This window comes from Hyla sarda, chromosome 8 (genome assembly GCF_029499605.1).
Source record: "Hyla sarda isolate aHylSar1 chromosome 8, aHylSar1.hap1, whole genome shotgun sequence".
In the NCBI taxonomy this organism is placed as follows: domain Eukaryota; kingdom Metazoa; phylum Chordata; class Amphibia; order Anura; family Hylidae; genus Hyla; species Hyla sarda.
The window spans coordinates 232,666,814-232,685,326 of record NC_079196.1 but is presented as its reverse complement, the minus strand read 5'-3'; the positions used below and the strand labels follow the sequence as shown (position 1 = coordinate 232,685,326).

At 48.4% G+C, this 18,513-nt stretch overlaps 1 protein-coding gene across 1 annotated transcript in view; it reads right to left on the bottom strand.

The window, feature by feature from the left end:
* LOC130284947 (uncharacterized) overlaps positions 1-18,513 on the bottom strand; it is a 71,438-nt gene that overhangs the window by 37,299 nt on the left and 15,626 nt on the right. The window lies entirely within an intron of this gene.

Sequence of the window (18,513 nt, the reverse complement as noted above, 5' to 3'; positions counted from 1 at the left end):
CCCCAAAGGGGTTAACCCCAAAACTAGAGATTCCCCGTTTAAAATTTCAATGCTTTATTATGACTCTTAAAATTAAACAAATAGGGAACAAAACGTGTGTTTAGTGCACATTTAAAAGCACAACCGCTGCTCAGCTATTTGCATCTGTGGATCCGCTGGTATATCAGGCTTCCACTCTTTTACATGGCTATTAGCTATGGATTCACATGTGTACTAGTATATATGTTGGCTTATGGTCGCCATTTAATATGAATTGCTAGCCATCCGCCTCCCGACATTTCATCAGCCCACACTGACTTTATCAAGGGAGTCCGGCTATTCCCTATTCCCTATTTGTTTAATTTTAAGAGTCATAATAAAGCATTGAAATTTTAAACGGGGGATTTCTAGTTTTAGGGTTAACCCCTTGAGGGATTACCCTTAAAAGTTGTTGAATGCAATTGGAGGCTGAGTGTGAAGTCAGCCTCCAGGGTAAGTGTGTTGTATATGGAACTAATGGGCTAGTGCATTAACTCTGTGATTTTTTGCCGTGGGAACTAGGTCAATTGACAGTTAACTGAGCCTTTGAACCATGGGAACTAGGTTAATGGGACACCAAATATGGGTATTGGGGTTAATTGAACCTGGATGTAATGTGTAAGGCTGTGTGAGAATAAATTAATGAATGGTAGGTTAAGAAACATAGTGAACATAAAGTTTTCCAGTAGGTGGCAGCAAAGTATTGAACCAGAGAATTATAATACAACATCCAACCTGGGAAAGTGAAAGTGAGGAACATAGTTGAGTTGTTGAAATTTTTCAAAATACATGGTATAAATATTCATATAAGTAAAAGGGATGTCAAAAATCAATCAAAATCAAAATGTATAAAATTTTGATGACCATAGGGCCTCAGTCTTGAAAAGATTACATAGATTTTTTTAAATTTAAATTTAAGATTTATATTAGATTCCCAAGTTTAATGTCCCAGTGTTTACATTGAACTAATACTATATGACCACAAAACCCAATCTAACAAGGAGTCACATGGCAGCACAATGACAGAGCCTAGAGGTGGAAGCAGCATGAGGAGACCATAATCTGGCAGAATGACAGCCTGTAGTTGGCAGTAGCATGAGGAGACCATATAGTGACTGAATGACAAAGCCTGTAGTTGGCGGTAGCATGAGGAGACCATTGGGCCTCACAATCCCTAAGATTAAAAGATGAATTTTCAAATAAAAATTGAAGATTTATGGTAGCCAGTGCTACCATAAAATATTTTTAGGTAATGTCCCAGGCCCAGCAGCATCAGTAAACCTTTTACTGGCTGAATGACATAGCCTGGAGGTGGGGGAAGCATAAGGAGACCATATAATGGCTGAATGGCACAGCCTGGAGGTGGCTGAAGCATAAAGAGACCATATAGTGGCTGACTGGCACAGCCTGGAGTTGGCGGAAGCAGAAGGAGACCATATAGTGGCTAAATGACACAGCCTGGAGTTGGTGGCAGCATGAGGAGACCATAGGGCCTTACCATCCCTAAGATTAAAAGATACTTTTTCAAATTTAAATTGAAGATTTATGGTAGCTAGTGGTATTATAAAAATGTTTAGGTAATGGACCAGCAGGAAGAGGAAATGATATAGTGCTGAATGACACAGTGTGGAGGTGGCTGAAGCATGAGAGGACCATATAGTGGCTGAATGGCACAGCCTGGAGGTGGCTGAAGCATGAGGAGACCAAATAGTGGCTTGATGACATAGCCTGGAGGTGGCTGAAGCATTAGGAGACCACATAGTGGCTGAATGGAACAGCCTGGAGTTGGCAGCAGCATGAGGTGAACATATAGTGGCTGAATGGCAAAGCCTAGAGGTGGCTGAAGCATGAGGAGACCATATAGTGGCTGAATGGCAAAGCCTGGAGTTGTTGCAACATGAGGAGAACATATGGTGGCAGAATGAGACAGCCTGGAGGTGGCAGCAGCAGCATCAGGAGTCCTGAAAGTGACCCGGTGACAAAGTGGTGCGGTGGGTGGCAATACCAGTACCCAGTGACGAAGGTGGGTGGAAAAAATTCTGATGCGGAGGAATGTTTGTAATTGGGGAGAAGCGCCTTAAATCTGTTTTGCACTATCCATATTTTTGAAGTGTTTTTGTGGCACCATGGTCAATCTACTCTGATGCACCAGGCATTGGTGGGTGGAAATCCTGGCTGATCCATCCCTGATTCATCTTGACAAAGGTCAGTCTCTTCACATTTTTCGTGAACAGACAAGTTCGCCTTGGTGTGACTATGGCCCATGCCGCACTAAACACCCGCTCTGATGGCACACTACTGGCCGTGCAGGACAGCTTTTCTAGGGCAAACTCTGCTAATTGCGGCCACAAATCAAGTTTAGTGGCCCAGAAGTCCAGCGGATCTTCATTGGTTGTTGGCATGGGCATGTCAAGGTATGCCACCACCTGCTGGTTCAGGTCCTGCTCCATGTCTACCTGTTGCTGATGAGTTGCTTCCCTATGCGGGTGAAGAAAGGTACTCATCAGCGATTGTAGACTCAGGCTGCTGCTGATGGAGCTGGTACTGCTCCTGCTACTCCACCCCTCCCCAGCAGCCATGGCAATGGAAGGTGAGCACAGAGGGCCCCCGATTCACACCTGCGAGAGGATGGACGATGGCGCCGATAGGCATCGGCCAACTGACTACGTAGGATGTCTGTGTAGTAGGTAAGTTTATCCTCCCTCTCAGTGGGTATAAAAAAGGCCACTATTTTGTGCCGATATCGAGGGTCCAATAAGGTGGAGAGCCAGAAGTCATCCCGCTGCCGAATGGTGACAATTCGGCGGTCACTACGCAAGCAAGTGAGCATGTATTGTGCCATTTGTTAAGGTGACTCGGAGGGACTACCTGCCTCCATCTCCACTGCATACTGCCACGGTGTGTCTGGGTCCTCTGTATCACCTTATCCATAACCCTCTAGCTCCTCTGGCTGCTCCTGCTCCTCCTCTCCTTTCAGATGACTATAAAAACCGCCCATTTGGTGAAACCTAAATTGTGCTCCACTGTGCCACTCCTCCTCCTCCTCCATTTCAGCCCCCACAGAGCTCATGTGGCCATGAGATGTAGGCACCACGTCTCCAGAGTCCTGACCAGCTGTAGTTTATAACACGTGTTATAGGAAATGAAGAAGTGGAATAACATAATTCATCCCCTAATCCTGGTGACTGACCTAATAATGTGGCTTCCTCAAAGGGCCTGAGCAAACGGCAGGTGTCACGTATGAGCTGCCACTGGTTGACATTGAAGTTACACAGGGGAGTCCCCCTAACCGATTGGATCATCAAGAAATCGGTGATGGCTTTTCTCTGTTCGTATATTCTGTCCAACATATGGAGGGTAGAATTCTAACGTGTGGCGACGTCGCAAATCAGACTATGTTGGGGGATACCATTTTGATGTTGCAGTTCCTCCTCTGTGTGACTCCGTTTTCCAAGGCAAATGCCCTACACACATGGTATGCTGAAGGGGCACTTAGACTTGTACGTGCAGTGGAGGCCGAGGACACAGTGGAGGATGAGAAGGTGGAGTCGCACACTGTCACAGGACCAACGGCCTCAGAGCGGGGAGGACGAAGCAGCGTGACCTGTCCAAGTTACTATTGTGGCTGTGCAGGAACCACATTCACCCAGTGGGCTGTAAAGGACATGTATTGTCCCTGACCGTAGTTACAGCCCCAGACGTCGGCGCGGCCCTGCACTTTGGTACACAACGACAGGCTCAAGGACTGGCCCACCTTCTATTCCACAAAATTGTGCAGGGCATGTACTGCCTTATTCACAAGAAAATGATGGCTTGGGACTCTCCATCTTGGCTCGGCACAAGCCATCAATTCTCTGAAAGGTGAGTCCACCACTTGAAAAGGGAATTACTGCAGTACCAGCAACTTGGCCAGGAGCACATTTAGCTTCTGCGCTATTGGATGAGTGGGCGAATACTGTTGTCTCTTGGACATGGCTTTGCCGATGGACTACTGACGGAATGACTGACTAAAAGTAGGAGGAGCAGGAGCATCTGGAGGGACAGAAGGAGGTTATGACACAAAGCTCCCTTTGGCTGAGGTGATGGAGCCTTGGCTGGCTGAAGGAGGGAGCGGCGTGCCACTGGGTGATGCAGCAGACTGGACCGCTACATCGGAGTCACAGTTCTCCCAGTTCGCTCTATGGTGGCGCAGCATATGTTGATGGGCCGTGGTGTCAACATTGGGACTAGAGATGAGCGAACTTTTGAAAAATTCGATTCGGTCGATTCACCGAATTTTCTGAAAAAGTTTGTTTCGATATTTTATTTTTTGCGGCAAATCTATATTAAAAAAGGCTATTTCTAGCCTACATACAGCCTCAATAGGGGTATATAACACTTTGCTGTGTTCTAAAACGCATATGGAGTGTGCTGGGGTAGTGAAATAATACTGTTCAGAATAACATGCAGATTATCGGCATCGCTTTTAGAATCACTGCCGCACAGCAGCACAATTACAGAGCCTGGTGATGGCATCAGTGTCAGGACACCATATAGTGACTGAATGACACAGCGTGGAGGTGTTGGCAGCATGAGGAGACCATATAGTGGCTGAATGGCACAGTGTGGAGGTGTTGGCAGCATGATGACACCATATAGTGGATGAATGGCACAGCCCGGAGTTGCCAGCAGCATGAGTAGGCACTAGGACTTCACAATACCTAAGATTAAAAGATGAATTTAGAAATTGAAACAGAAGATTTTGTATAGCGGGTGCTACCTATGATAAAATTTGAATTTCCCAGACCCAGGCCCAGCAGCGCCATCAGTAAACCATATATTGCCTGAATGGCACAGCCTGGAGTTGGCTGATGCATGAGTACACACGAGGGCTTCACAATCCCCCCCCAAAAAAACACAATTTTAGAAATTTTTGAAAAAGATTTTGGATAGCGGGTGTTACCTATGAGAAAATTTGAAATTCCCAGACCCAGGCCCCACAGCGGCATCAGTAAACCATATATTGCCTGAATGATACAGCCTGGAGTTGGCTGATGCATGAGGAGACCATTGAAATGTCTGATTTTTTAATTTGAAATTTTAATCAAACTTTGAGGGTCCCGGACCCGAGCCTGTGGGTACGAAGGACCAAATCCAACAAGCCCCCACAGGGCTCATGTGGCTGTGAGATGTAGGCACAACATCTCCATTGCCCTGACCAACCCTTTTTTTTTTTTTTTTTTTGTACCCTTGTTTAAGAAGAAGTGCATATCCAAGAGTTCAGAAAACTCTATAATGCAGGACGGTGGATCACAAAAAGACATTCTTCTCTAAAGTAATGTTTTCTGAAATAAAGAAGCAGAGTTCATCCATCTCCGTATTATTTTTGACAATTTTAATTAAAGAATCACACACAACAAGCATTCAATTGTGTAATGGTTATTATTCTAGAATATTAAGTTTATTACTGAGAAAATTATCATAAAATTTGAAAATAAATTTACCCAAGAGGGTTTAATAACCCCATACATTGCACCATAAATGTTGAAATTTTAATTAAGCATGTATGTATCTATTTCACCAATCGTAAAATTAAACACCCAAGCCCAGAAGCATAATAAAGGCAAGTAGTTCCTTAAAGACACAGGAGCAGTCAGGAGTAGGCATCAGCAGTACTCAAGAGGCTTTCATAACCCCTTAAATTGCACGATCAATCGCGAGATTGAGCAATAACAGGTGTGTGATGCCCTCAGATGTCCGGGGCTGCACGCGCGCTACACTGAACAGACCAGCGAGTGTCTATCCTTCTCCGACAAGTGCGGGTAACCCGCTCAACCCCGTTCGTGACAGGGATTGGGGATAGCAATTATTTGCCATGAAATAAGAATTCCGGATCGGCCCCGGCAGGGTAGGCGACGACCCTGGCAGAGCGCCGAGAATTTAAAGATCATTGTTGAAATTAGCATTAAGCAAGTATTTAGCTACTGCTAAACTTCCAAAAATTAAAGGCCCAAGGCCCGAAGCATGTGAGGCAAGTAGTTCCTGAAAGACACAGGATGAGCCAGGAGCAGGCCTTCGCAGTACCCAAGAGGGTTTCATAACTCCTTACATTTAAAGATTAATGTTGAAATTTGCATTAAGTATGTATTTAGCTACTGCTAAACATACAAAAATTAAAGGGCCAAGGTCCGAAGCATCGGTGAGGCAAGTAGTTCCTGAAAGACACAGGATGAGCCAGGAGCATGCATTCACAGTACTCAAGAGGGTTTCATAACCCCTTACATTTAAAGATCAATGTTGAAATTTGCATTAAGCATGTATTTAGCTACTGCTAAACATCCAAAAATTAAAGGGCCAAGGCCCGAAGTATCTGTGATGTAAGTAGTTACTGAAAGACACAGGATGAGCCAGGAGCAGGCAATCGCACTACCAAAGAGGGTTTCTTAACCCTAATTGATAACCTAAGAGGGTTTCGTAACCATAATTGGGAAGTGTTGGTGTAGCAGCATGGTCAATCTACTCTGGGGCATCTGGCATTGGTTGCTGGAAATCCTGGATGATCCATCCCTGATTCATGTTGACAAACGTCAGTCTCTCCACATTTTTAGTGGACAGACGAGTTCGCCTTGGGGTGACTATGGCCCCGGCCGCACTAAACACTCGCTCTGATGGCACACTACTGGCCAGGCAGCACAGCTTTTCCAGGGCAAACTCTGCTAGTTGCGGCCATAAATCAAGTTTGGCTGCCCAGAAGTCCAGCGGATCTTCAATGGTTGTCGGCATGGTCATGTCGAGGTATGCCATCATCTGCTGGTTCAGGTCCTGCTCCATGTTTACCTGCTGCTGATGAGTTGCTTCACTATGCGGGTGAAGAAAGCTACTCATCAGCGACTGTAGACTCAGGCTGCTGCTGATTGAGCTGGTACTGCTCCTGCCACCCCTCCCCTCCCCAGCAGCCATGGCAGTGGAAGGTGAGCACAGAGGGCCCCCCGAGTCAGACCTGCGGGTGGATGGACCATGTGGCCAATAGGCATCGGCCAACTGACTACGTAGAATCTCTCTGTAGTAGGTCAGTTTGTCCTCCCTCTAAGTGGGTGTAAAAAAAGGCCCCCCATTCTGGGACGGTAGCGAGGGTCTAATAAGGTGAAGATTCAGAAGTCATCCCGCTGACGAATTTTGACAATTCGGGGGTCACTACGCAAGCAAGTGAGCATGCATCGTGCCATTTGTGACAGTGACTCGGAGGGACTACCTGTCTCCATCTCCACTGCATACTGCCACAGTGTGTCTGGGTCCTCTGCCAAGCCTTCCTCATAAACCTCTGGCTGCTCCTGCTCCTCCTCTTCTGTCCGATGACTAGAAACACCGCCCATCTCATCCAACCTAAACTGTGCTCCGCTCTGCCCCTCATCCTCCTCCTCCAGTTCAGCCCCCACAGGGCCAGTGGCGTTGCGACCCGGGTGCGGGGGGTGCGGCCCGCACCGGGTGACACCAACCTAATGGGGTGACACCAAGACGCTCCGTAGCCACACCCCCCCCCCAGCTACACAGACACCACCTCCCCCATCTGTTCCCAACCGGCCTCCCATCCGTCAGCACAACACCCCCCCCCCGCTGTGTGTGCCCGTCCATCTGCAACCCCCCACTTTCTCCTGCACTGTGCGCCCGTCCATCATCACACCCCCCTCACCTTCTCCAGCATTGTGCCCGGCCTCCGCTCCCACGTCTGCGCCGGCCTGACGTCACACCGTATGGCCGCGCAGGAGGACGTCAGTTACGTCACTCGCATTGCGCCCGGTGAGAAGGATCGCTGCGCTGGATGGGTGAGTGTGTGTGTCTGTCTCTATCTATGTTTGTGTGTGTGAGACTCTGTGTGTGTGTGACTGTGTGCATGTGTGTGTGACTGTGTGCATGACTGTGTGTGTGTGTGTGTGTCTGTGAGTGTGTGTCTCTCTGACTGTGTGTGTTTGTGTGTGTGTCTCTCTGTGTTGTATGTGTTTTTGTGTGTGTGTGTGTGTGTGGGGGGGGGGGGGGGTATAACCAGCGATCTATTGTGGGGAGACTTTGACCCATTGTGGGGAACCTGCGGCCTAATGTGGGGAAACTACTACCAAGTGTGGGGAGTCTGTGCTACCTTATGTGGGGAATCTGTGCTACCTAATGTGGGGAAATTGCTACCTAATGTGGGGTAACTGGTACCTACCTAATGTGGGGGAACTGGTACCAAATGTGGGGAATCTATGCTGCCTAATGTGGGGAATAGATGCTACCTAATGTGGGGAAACTGCGACCTACCTAATGTGGGGAATCTATGCTGCCTAATGTGGGGAATAGATGCTACCTAATGTGGGGAAACTGCGACCTACCTAATGTGGGGGAACTGCTGCCTACCTTATACTCCCCCCCCTGGCAGTAGCGCCCTCATCATCCACCAGCAACACCCCCCCCCCAGCAGCAGCACCTCCATCAGCAGATCCTGATGGTGGATGATGGCGGTGCTCCTGCCAGGAGGATGATCCTGCCGATGGATGATGGGGATGATACTGCCAGGGGGGATGGCTAGTAGCACCCTCATCATCCTCCAGCAACACCCCCCGAGTAGTAGCACCCCCATCATCCACTAGCAACACCACCAATACCCCCCTCCCGTCGTAATAGCATCAGCTAATGGATGTTGAGGGGTGTTACTGCGGTTGTGGTATTATATTCAGAGGGTGCACTGTATGGCAACGTTATATTCAGAGGGTGCAGTGTGTGGTAGTATTATATTCAGAGGGTGCAGTGTGTGGTAGTATTATATTCAGAGGACGCAGTTTGTGGTAGTATTATATTCAGAGGGCGCAGTTTGTGGTAGTATTATATTCAGAGGGCGCAGTTTGTGGTAGTATTATATTCAGAGGGCGCAGTTTGTGGTAGTATTATATTCAGAGGGCGCAGTTTGTGGTAGTATTATTAGAGATGAGCGAACTTACAGTAAATTCGATTCGTCACAAACTTCTCGGCTCGGCAGTTGATGGCTTATCCTGCGTAAATTAGTTCAGCCTTCAGGTGCTCCGGTGGGCTGGAAAAGGTGGATACAGTCCTAGGAAAGAGTCTCCTAGGACTGTATCCACCTTTTCCAGCCCACGGGAGCACCTGAAAGCTGAACTAATTTATGCAGGAAAAGACATCAACTGCCGAGCAGAGAAGTTTGTGACGAGTTGAATTTACTGTAGTTTGCTCATCTCTAATTATTATATTCAGAAGGCGCAGTGGGTGGTAGTATTATATTCAGAGGGTACAGTATGTGGCGGTATTATATTCAGGGGTACAGTATGTGGCAAATTTATATTCAGGGGTACAGTATGTGACAGATTTATATTCAGGGGTACAGTATGTGGCAGATTTATATTCAGAGGTACAGTATGTGGCAGATTTATATTCAGAGGGTACAGTATGTGGCAGATTTATATTCAGAGGGTACAGTATGTGGCAGATTTATATTCAGAGGGTATAGTATGTGGCAGATTTATATTCAGAGGGCGCAGTATGTGGTAGTATTATATTCAGTGGGTACAGTGTGTGGCGGTATTATATTCAGGGGTACAGTATGTGGCAGATTTATATTCAGAGGGTACAGTATGTGTTGGTATTATATTCAGAATGTACAGTGTGTGGTAGTATTATATTCAGAGGGTACAGTGTATGGAAGGTTTATAATCAAAGAGTATAGTGTATAGTAGTATTATATTTAGAAGATACAGTGTCTCTCAGGTTTATAATAATAATTGTTTTCATATAGAGGATGAGAATGCGCTGACATAGTGAGGAGACGTCTGGGCGTCACATTCTGCAGAGAGAAGTTTTAGCTGGAACAAGTCCTGCCGGTATGTACCATCCGAATTAGATAAGGGAAGACTATAGAGAAGACGTCACCTGTAGTCACTGATATCATTGTGTATTCTCCTCACTATAGAGAAGACGTCACCTGTAGTCACTGATATCATTGTACATTCTCCTCTCTATGTCCTATCAGAGCTGTAATCACTTGTCAGTTCTACAGTTAGGTCAGTGAAACTACAACTCCCAGCATAACCTCACCACTGCTCAAAGGGGTACTCTACTGGAAAACATTTTTTTTAATCAGCTGGTGCTACAAAGTTAAACAGATTTGTAAATTACTTCTATTTAAAAATCTTAATCCTTTCAGTACTTATTAGCTGCTGTATAAGCGATTCACAGTAAGTTATTTTCCTTTTTAATTTCTTTTCTGTCTGACCACAGTGCTCTGTGCTGACACCTCTGTCCATGTCAAGAACTGTCCATAGTAGGAGCAAATCCCCATAGCAAACCTATCCTGCTCTGGACAGTTCCTGACATGGACAGAGGTGTCAGCAAATAGCACTGTGGTCAGACTGGAAAGAACTACACAACTTCCTGTGGAGCATACACCAGCTTATAAGTACTGTAAGTATTAAGATTTTAAATAGAAGTAATTTAAAAATCTGTTTAACTTTCTGGCACCAGTTGATATAAAAGTAAATGTTTTCCAGTGGAGTACCCCTTTAAGTAATTCTGGGAGCTGTATATTTCAATGGTGAAAACTTCTTTAACACTTTCCCATTCTGTGGCAACTGGTATATCTGATTATTATACTGGAATTTCTCACAATGCGCTACAACAGTGGTGTCTGTCACAACAGGCTAAAAACTTACTGAGGGGGGGGGGGGGGGGGGTAGGTATGGGGGTGACACCATTTTCTACCGCACCGGGTGACACCAACCCTAGCAACGCCACTGCACAGGGCTCATGTAGTCTTGAGATGTAGGTGCAATGTCTTCATTGCTGTGACCAGCCATCGTTTCAATCATTTGTTGTAGGAAATGTAGGAGTGGAATTACGTCGTTCATGGCGTAATCCAGGCGACTTACAAATAATGTGGCTTCCTCAAAAGGCCTCAGCAAACGGCAGGTGTCACGTATGAGCTGCCACCGGTTCACATTGAAGTTACACAGGGGAGTACTTCTATCCGCTTGAATCATCAAGAAATTGGTGAAGGCTTTTCTTTGTTCGTATAGTCTGTCCAACATATGGATGGTGGAATTCCAAAGTGTAGCGACGTCACAAATAAGACTATGTTGTGGGATACCGTTCTGACGCTGCAGCTAAAGGAAGGTGTGCTTGGCGGTGTACGAGTGGCTGAAGTGCACGCACAGTTTCTTGCCATTTTCAGGGTGTTTTGCAAATGGGATGAAGACTTGAGGAAGTGCTTGACAACCAGATTCAACACGTGTGCCATGCAGGGCGCATGTTTCACACTTCCTTGCCACAGCACGGACACGATGTTCTTCCCGTTGTCGGTCACCATGGTTCCCATTTCCAGATTTCGTGGAGTAAGCCATACTCAGATTTCTTTACAAATGGATTTTAGCAGTTCCTCCCCTGTGTGACTCCGTTCGCCAAGGCAAACCATGTGAAGAACAGCTTGACACCGCCGTGCCCTACACACATGGTACGATGAAGGGCCACTGAGATTTGGACGTGCAGTGGAGGCCGAGGACACGGTGGAGGATGAGGAGGTGGCGTCACACACTGTAACAGGACCAACTGCCTGAGAGCAAGAGCGTGGAGGAAGAAGCGGTGTGACCTGTCCAAGTTGCTGTTGTGGCTGTGCAGGAATCACATTTACCCAGTGGGCCGTAAAAGACAAGTATTGTCCCTGTCCGTAGTTACAGCTCCATACGTCGGCGCTGCCGTGCCCTTTTGAACACATCGACAGGCTCAAGGACTGGCCCACCTTCTCTTGTACAAAATTGTACAGGGCTGGTACTGCCTTCTTCGCAAAGAAATGACGGCTTTGGACTCTCCACCTCGGCTCGGCACAAGCCATCAATTCTCTGAAAGGTGCAGAGTCCACCACTTGAAAAGGGAGGCACTGCAACACCAGCAACTTGGACAGGAGCACATTCAACTTCTGTGTCGTTGGATGAGTGGGCGCATACTGTTGTCTCTTGGACATGGCTTCGCCGATGGATTGTTGGCGGAATGGCTGTCTAAAAGCAGGAGAAGCAGGAGCATCTGGAGCGACAGAAGGAGGGTTTGACACACAGCTCCCTTCGGCTGAGGTGGTGGATCCTTGGCTGGACGAAGGAGGGAGAGGCGTACCACTGGGTGATGCAGCAAACTGGACCACTACATCGGAGCCACGATTCTCCCAGGCCACGCAGGGCCGTGGTGTCGACATTGGGACCCTGGCCACACTTCACCTTCTGCCGACAGATCTTGCATGTGGCTACGTGAACCTCCTTCGGATGCCTGATGAAAAACTTCCACACCGCCGAGTAGCTGATTTTCCCACCTACAGTCCACACTAATTGACTGCTACCGACGCCTTCTCCAGGAACCCCTGTTCCACTACCTCCCGAAAAAGGTAGGCTGCAGCGAAGCAGGTGGTCTCCCCCGGGCACGTTTGGCTCCAGAATTTCCACTCCTGCCACCACGCTAACTGCCAACCGTGCTACCGCCTTGCTGCCTCAAGAGCAACCTGCAACTCTCTTCTCCTGATGATGATGAAGCCCCTTCTGCACCCTGCTCCCAATTGCGATCGGCTTCATCATCATCAACAGGTGCGTGCACGTCCTTTCACAGTATGTAGGCCCTTGACAGATTAACAGGTACAAAATGGTACAATACTTGGATGTACGTATGCGGTATGCACTGATGAGGGCAGGAATATGCGCAACTATACGCAGAAAAAAAAAGGATTTTTTAAAAACACCAGCCGGTGATTACTTTTGTCAGGAGTCAGGACTTTCCATTTTTCTAGACTTGTTACAGATACAGAATAGTAGACTGCTTTGATGTAGGCATGTGTTATGCACGTATGAGGGCAGACAATTGCACTACAGTCCGCTGAAAAATAACATATTTCTGAACAGCAGCAGGACCCAACAGTGCAGCACCACAAAAAAAAAGTACAGGGATTAAACCCTGAATTGCACTCTGTCACACAATTCTGAGCAGCAGAAGATTTGTGGAGCAATAAAAAAAACACTGAATTGCGCTGAAAAATGAGGAGATAAGATGGTTGATAAAGTTGAGGCAGCTTGGAGATGTGTATGAGGCAGCTGACCGCTATCTGCCCCTCTCTGCTGCAATGCTCAATAACGTGAATAGGAGGTTTAGCAATCAATGATCCTTCTCAGAGTAACAGCGCAGCACTCTGCACTCCTGCCTTTCCCTAATGCTGATGTGACTAGCAGTTGCAGTGTAACGCTGTGGTATGAGCTATTCACACACACACAGTCCCGTCCTCTCCATCTGACTGCATAGATGAAATGAAGAGAGGCAAGATGGCCGCCGATTATATAGGGGCTGTGACATCACAGGGGTCAGTGAACACTGATAGGCTGCATCTCACATGTGATTCAGGGTCAGCCCGCCTACCTTCATTCCCGCCGCTATTTCCCGCCCTCCCATAATCCCCTGCCCCATGTACTCACATGTGGATCCACCATTTTAGCTCTCCAATAGCCTGGAACGCTGTAAAATGAAGTTTAATGAAGCGATTGAATCGCGGCGATATTTGCTGCAAATTGAATTTTTCAGGAAATTTGTAACAAATTCGGGTTCGTCAGCTTCGATTCGCTCATCTCTAATTGGGACCCTGGCTATGTTTCACTTTCTGCCTACATATCTTGCATGTGGCTATGTTAACCTCCTCCGGATGCTTGATGAAAAACTGCCACGCCGCTGAGTTGCTGATTTTTCCCCCAACAGTCTGCACTAATTGACTGCTACTGCCGCTGTCTCCAGGAACCCCTGTTCACCTACCTCCCGGGAAGGCAGGCTGCCGCAAAGCAGGTGGTCTCCCCCTGGCACGTTTCGCTCCAGAAGGTGACTTATGGGCAACCTGCAACCATCTTCTCCTGATGATGATGATGATGATGATGTATTGGAGTAAAACACCAGCCTGTGATTACTTTTGCCTGGACTTTCATAGTATGTAGGCCCTCGGGACTTTAAAGGGGTAGTCCAGTGGTGAAAAACTTATTCCCTATCCTAAGGATAGAGGATAAGTTTGAGATCGCGGGGGGGGGGGGTCCGACCGCTGGTTCCCCCTGCAATCTCTCTGTACGGGGGCCAGGCTCTCCGGCCAGATAGCGGGTGTCGACCTCCGCACGAAGCGGCGGCCGACACGCCCCCTCAATACATCTCTATGGCAGAGCCGGCTGTCGGGGCTCCGTAGAGGAGATCGCAGGGGGCCCCAGCGGTCGGACCCCCCGCAATCTCAAACTTATCCCCTATCCTTAGGATAGGGGATAAGTTGTTCACCACTGGGTCACCACTGGACTACTTCTTTAACAGGAACAAAATAGTACACCGCCTAGATGTACACATGTGGTATGCACTTATGAGGGCAGAAAAAATGCGCTACTGTATGCTTAAAAAAACGTATTGAAGAAAAACACCAGCCAGCGATTACTTTTAGCAGTCCTTTCACAGTATGTAGGCCCTTGAGAGTTTAACACGTACAAAATAGTACACTACTTAGATGTACGTATGTGGAATGCACTTATGAGGGCAAAAAAAGGCGCTACTGTGGGGTTGCGTGGCTTGGCGCAGACCGTGATGTCCGCATGTTAGGGCAACTCTCGCTCCTGAGGCCGTGAAATCACCTGAAACTCCAGGAGCGGACCCAGCTTAATTCAATGGGGTATGGGGAAGACCTCCCGAAGGGCCAGGAACTCACCCTCCACTGCCCGTCTCCTCTCCACCCCACCCGGCGGAATTCTACGCTTCCTCAAGGCGCCCCCGGCCTCTGCTCCTGCAAGCCTGCCAGCTATTGCATGCCCTGCACATGGCCTGCGCTCCCGCTCCAGGAGGACCGATGTTGTCTGGGAGTCGGATTCTCCAGCTCTCCACCTACCTGCTCCGGAGGACATGGGGTTAATGCCTTGACAGCTTCCATGGACCACCGCTGCCTTGCCCGAACCCCCGGACACTGCTCTGCCTCTCCTGCACGGTACTGCGACACCGCCTCCAGCTCTCCCTGCCTTGGCTGCCACTCTAGTTGTGGAGTCTGCTGTGGCTCCTGGATGCATGGGTCTGGTGAGTGATTTTCCCTGTTTACACTGGAGGCTCTGCTCCCTTTATCCCTCCACGACTGCCCTCACACCCGGGGTACTTGATCTCCTCCCCCTGCCAGGACAGGGAACTGCCATCTTGGGCCTCCCTGGTGGAAGGACTGACCTTGCCTCCCACCATTTCACAGCAGCCCACAGCTCCTGACTGCTTGGTGCTCCCCTCCCCTGTCTCTCCTGCCTGGGAGACAGACCTTCTCAACCCAGTGGATCTGCCTCACCTGCACCCTCTCCCTCCGTACCCCTGGACCCCCTTGCTGAGTGCTACATCCCCCCTGCCTCTCCTAAACCTCAGAGGATCCGGTTGCCCACCATGATACCTGCTGCTGCTTCCCACCTGCTCTCCCAGGGGTCTCATCATGGCCCCTCTGGGTCTTTGGGACCTTCTCCGCCAGCACCTGCTTCCTCCTCCTGGGATGCCCTCTCAGAATCTGACCTGCCCTGCTCGGGCCTATCTGTGCCCTCATCTGCTCTACCTTACCTGGGACAGCTTCTTTCTCAAATTCCAACTAAAGACGACTTCCGCTCACTCGTTACTGAAGTTAAAGACGCCTGTGGGGCGAAAATTTCGTCACTGCATCAGGACCTACAACACGTCTCTGACCGGAGAGAGGCCTGGAGGACGCTCATGATGCCACCTTAGCATATATTGCACAACTCCATTCCCCGATTGCCTCTCAAACTTACTTTCTGTGTGATCTACATGCCCACATTGAGGATCTGGATAACAGGGGACTGCGTAATAATATTTGTGTGCGAGGGCTGCCTGAAGCTACCCGTGAGGAGGCTTTTTTCGTCCCCTTGGAAGCCATCTTTAACCTTATCCTGGGTGAACCTCCTACTCATAAGGTCAAACTGGACAGAGCCCACATGGCCCTCTGCCCTAAATCTCCTATGGGCCCTCCTCGTGATGTGATCTGCTGTGTATATGATTTTCAAGTCAAGGAGGCTATCATGTCTAAAGCCCGGTCCCTGCGGAACTTTGCTTTTGATGGGGCCTCCGTTCAGATTTTTCAAGACCTGTCCTGGCTGATGCTCAGGAAATGTTGGATGCTCCAACCACTTCTGGCGGTTCTACGCTCACACCAAGTGCCTTACCTGTAGAACTTTTCTTTTGCTCTCCATGCTCGAAGAGAGGCATTCTCTGCTGTTTTACGCTCTTTCTCTGATCTCTCTGCCTTCTGCACGGCCCTGGACCTGCCAGGGCCGCAGATGGTAGACTGGGACTTGACAACTCCCACTCCGCCTCTGCCTCCAGTATGGCAACCCGTCTGGCCCTGCTGGCCTGGTGCTCAGAGGAAGTCTTCCCCTCGTAACCTGGGGACACTGTCTCAAACTCCCCCTTGAGATGCCAACTACGGCCCTGTGTCCCCTACATGATACCTCTGGCTTGGGACATTTCTAAACTCCTGACCTTTTTCTGATTACTATGGAGTATCCCTTCCATACTGCATTATCCATTTTTTGGTCACCAATGGTTTATTTTTCATGGTTTTCATTTTACTGAGGCCCTCGGGGCGAGCTGTTGGCCTCTTTAGTGGTCATTCTTTGGTGGTGTCCTTCAATTTCTCCCCTCAAGGCTGTAGCAATGGATGGCCTTTGTTGTGACTCCTGGTCCACTCCGGTGGTCTTGGCCTCCACATTGGCTCTTTGGTCAATGGTTCTTTTTTTTGCTCAGTATTACATTTTGTTTGTCTTATGTTGTCCTGTCTGTTTGGTGTCTGTCTGTTGGTCTTTCTGTACCCTTTTGTCCTCCCCCCCCCCCCTCTCCATTCTTTTCTCTCTCCAGGTATCCTCCCTCTTCCCTTCTGCACTGGATCCCAGGTTCTCCAGTTGTCACCTGTGAGTATGTCTCTTAACTGGCTGTATTCCTCTTTTCACCATCCACTATTGTCCAGTGTGTCTCCCTGAATGTTAAGGGCCTGAACTCTCCCACTAAAAGGTGCCTATTGCAACTGGAGTTGGTCGATCTGCATGCGGACATAGTTTTTCTTCAAGAGACACACTTTGACCATTCTGGATCCTTTGTATTCCTCCAGCATCTCTTTCCACAGGCCTACTTGGCTGTTTCTGACAGGAAGACATCCTTGTCTGTAGATCCTGCCCTCTACAAGTTTCTTCTTTTTTAGACCAGCAGGGACGCTTTATAGTGGTGGAGGGGGTTCTGGGTGGGGTCCCACTTCTACTCTGTAATATCTATGCCCCCAACTCTTCCCAATTCCTTTCCTGCAAAGAGTACTCACCAAACTCCATAAATACCCTTCCTCTGCCTGGCTGCTTGGGGGGGACTTTAACCTTATCTTCTCTCCCTCTATGGACCACCACTCTCTTACTGCTGCTTCTCCTACCCCTACCCAGATACATTTAGCTACTATTTTCCGACGGCTTATTCGAGCCTCCTCGTTGTATGACTTATGGCAAATAAATCACCCGACAGACCGCTCTTTTAGTTTTTACTCCCACCCTCACAAATTGCATACTCGCATAGACTATTACTTTGGCAACCTCCCCATGGTGTGCATGCTCTCGGCCACCTCCCTAGAACCAATCTTCTGGTCTGACCATTGTCCCCTTTTCCTTTCTTTTTCCTCTTCTCCTTCATCTCTTCTGAGCTGTCATTGGCAGCTTAATGATTCTCTTCTTAAATCACTGTCTTCCCGGCAGCTGATACAGAAGTGTCTTACTGATTACTTTGCTACTAACAAGGGTTCAGTCTCATCGCAGGCTGTCCTCTGGGAAGCTCACAAGTCTGTCGTGTGGGGACATTGTATTGCCCTAGGTGCACGACTTCAACGTGACACTCTGTCTTGCTCTTGGGAACTTTGTGTCCAGATTGTACGGCTAGAAGCTCTCTTACTGTCTTCCCCCTCTTTATCGACTTTGAGGCGCTTAGTGACTGCCCGTGCTCAGTTGGGTGACCTGTCTCTATATAGAGTTGACTCCTATCTTTCCTGATGTGGCTTGTCTATTCTGTCAGGGGCTGATTGGGAGGTCCTCAATGCACCTATTACTAGGGATGAACTGTTGGAGGTTCTCAAATCCCTTCCTGTTGGTCGCTCCCCTGGACCAGACTTACTCTTCTCTCCTTGTACCTCAACTTGTTCCTCTGTTTAATTCCTTTATGGGGAGGGGGGGGGGAGGCTTTTTCTCCCTAGCCTCTATAAAGCTCTTCATGCCTACTGTGTGGTTTCTGGCTACAAAGTCAATCTCTCTAAATCTGAAGAGCTCCCTCTGAACCTCCCTCTGCCCTTGTCTGCTCTTTTACACTCTAAGTATTCATTTAAATGGTCTACCTCTGCTATTAAGTACCTAGGGGTTTATATCACTTCTCACTACTCCTCTCTTTATTCTACTAATTACCTTCCCCTCTTCCGGGAGCTTCAGGCTCTCCACT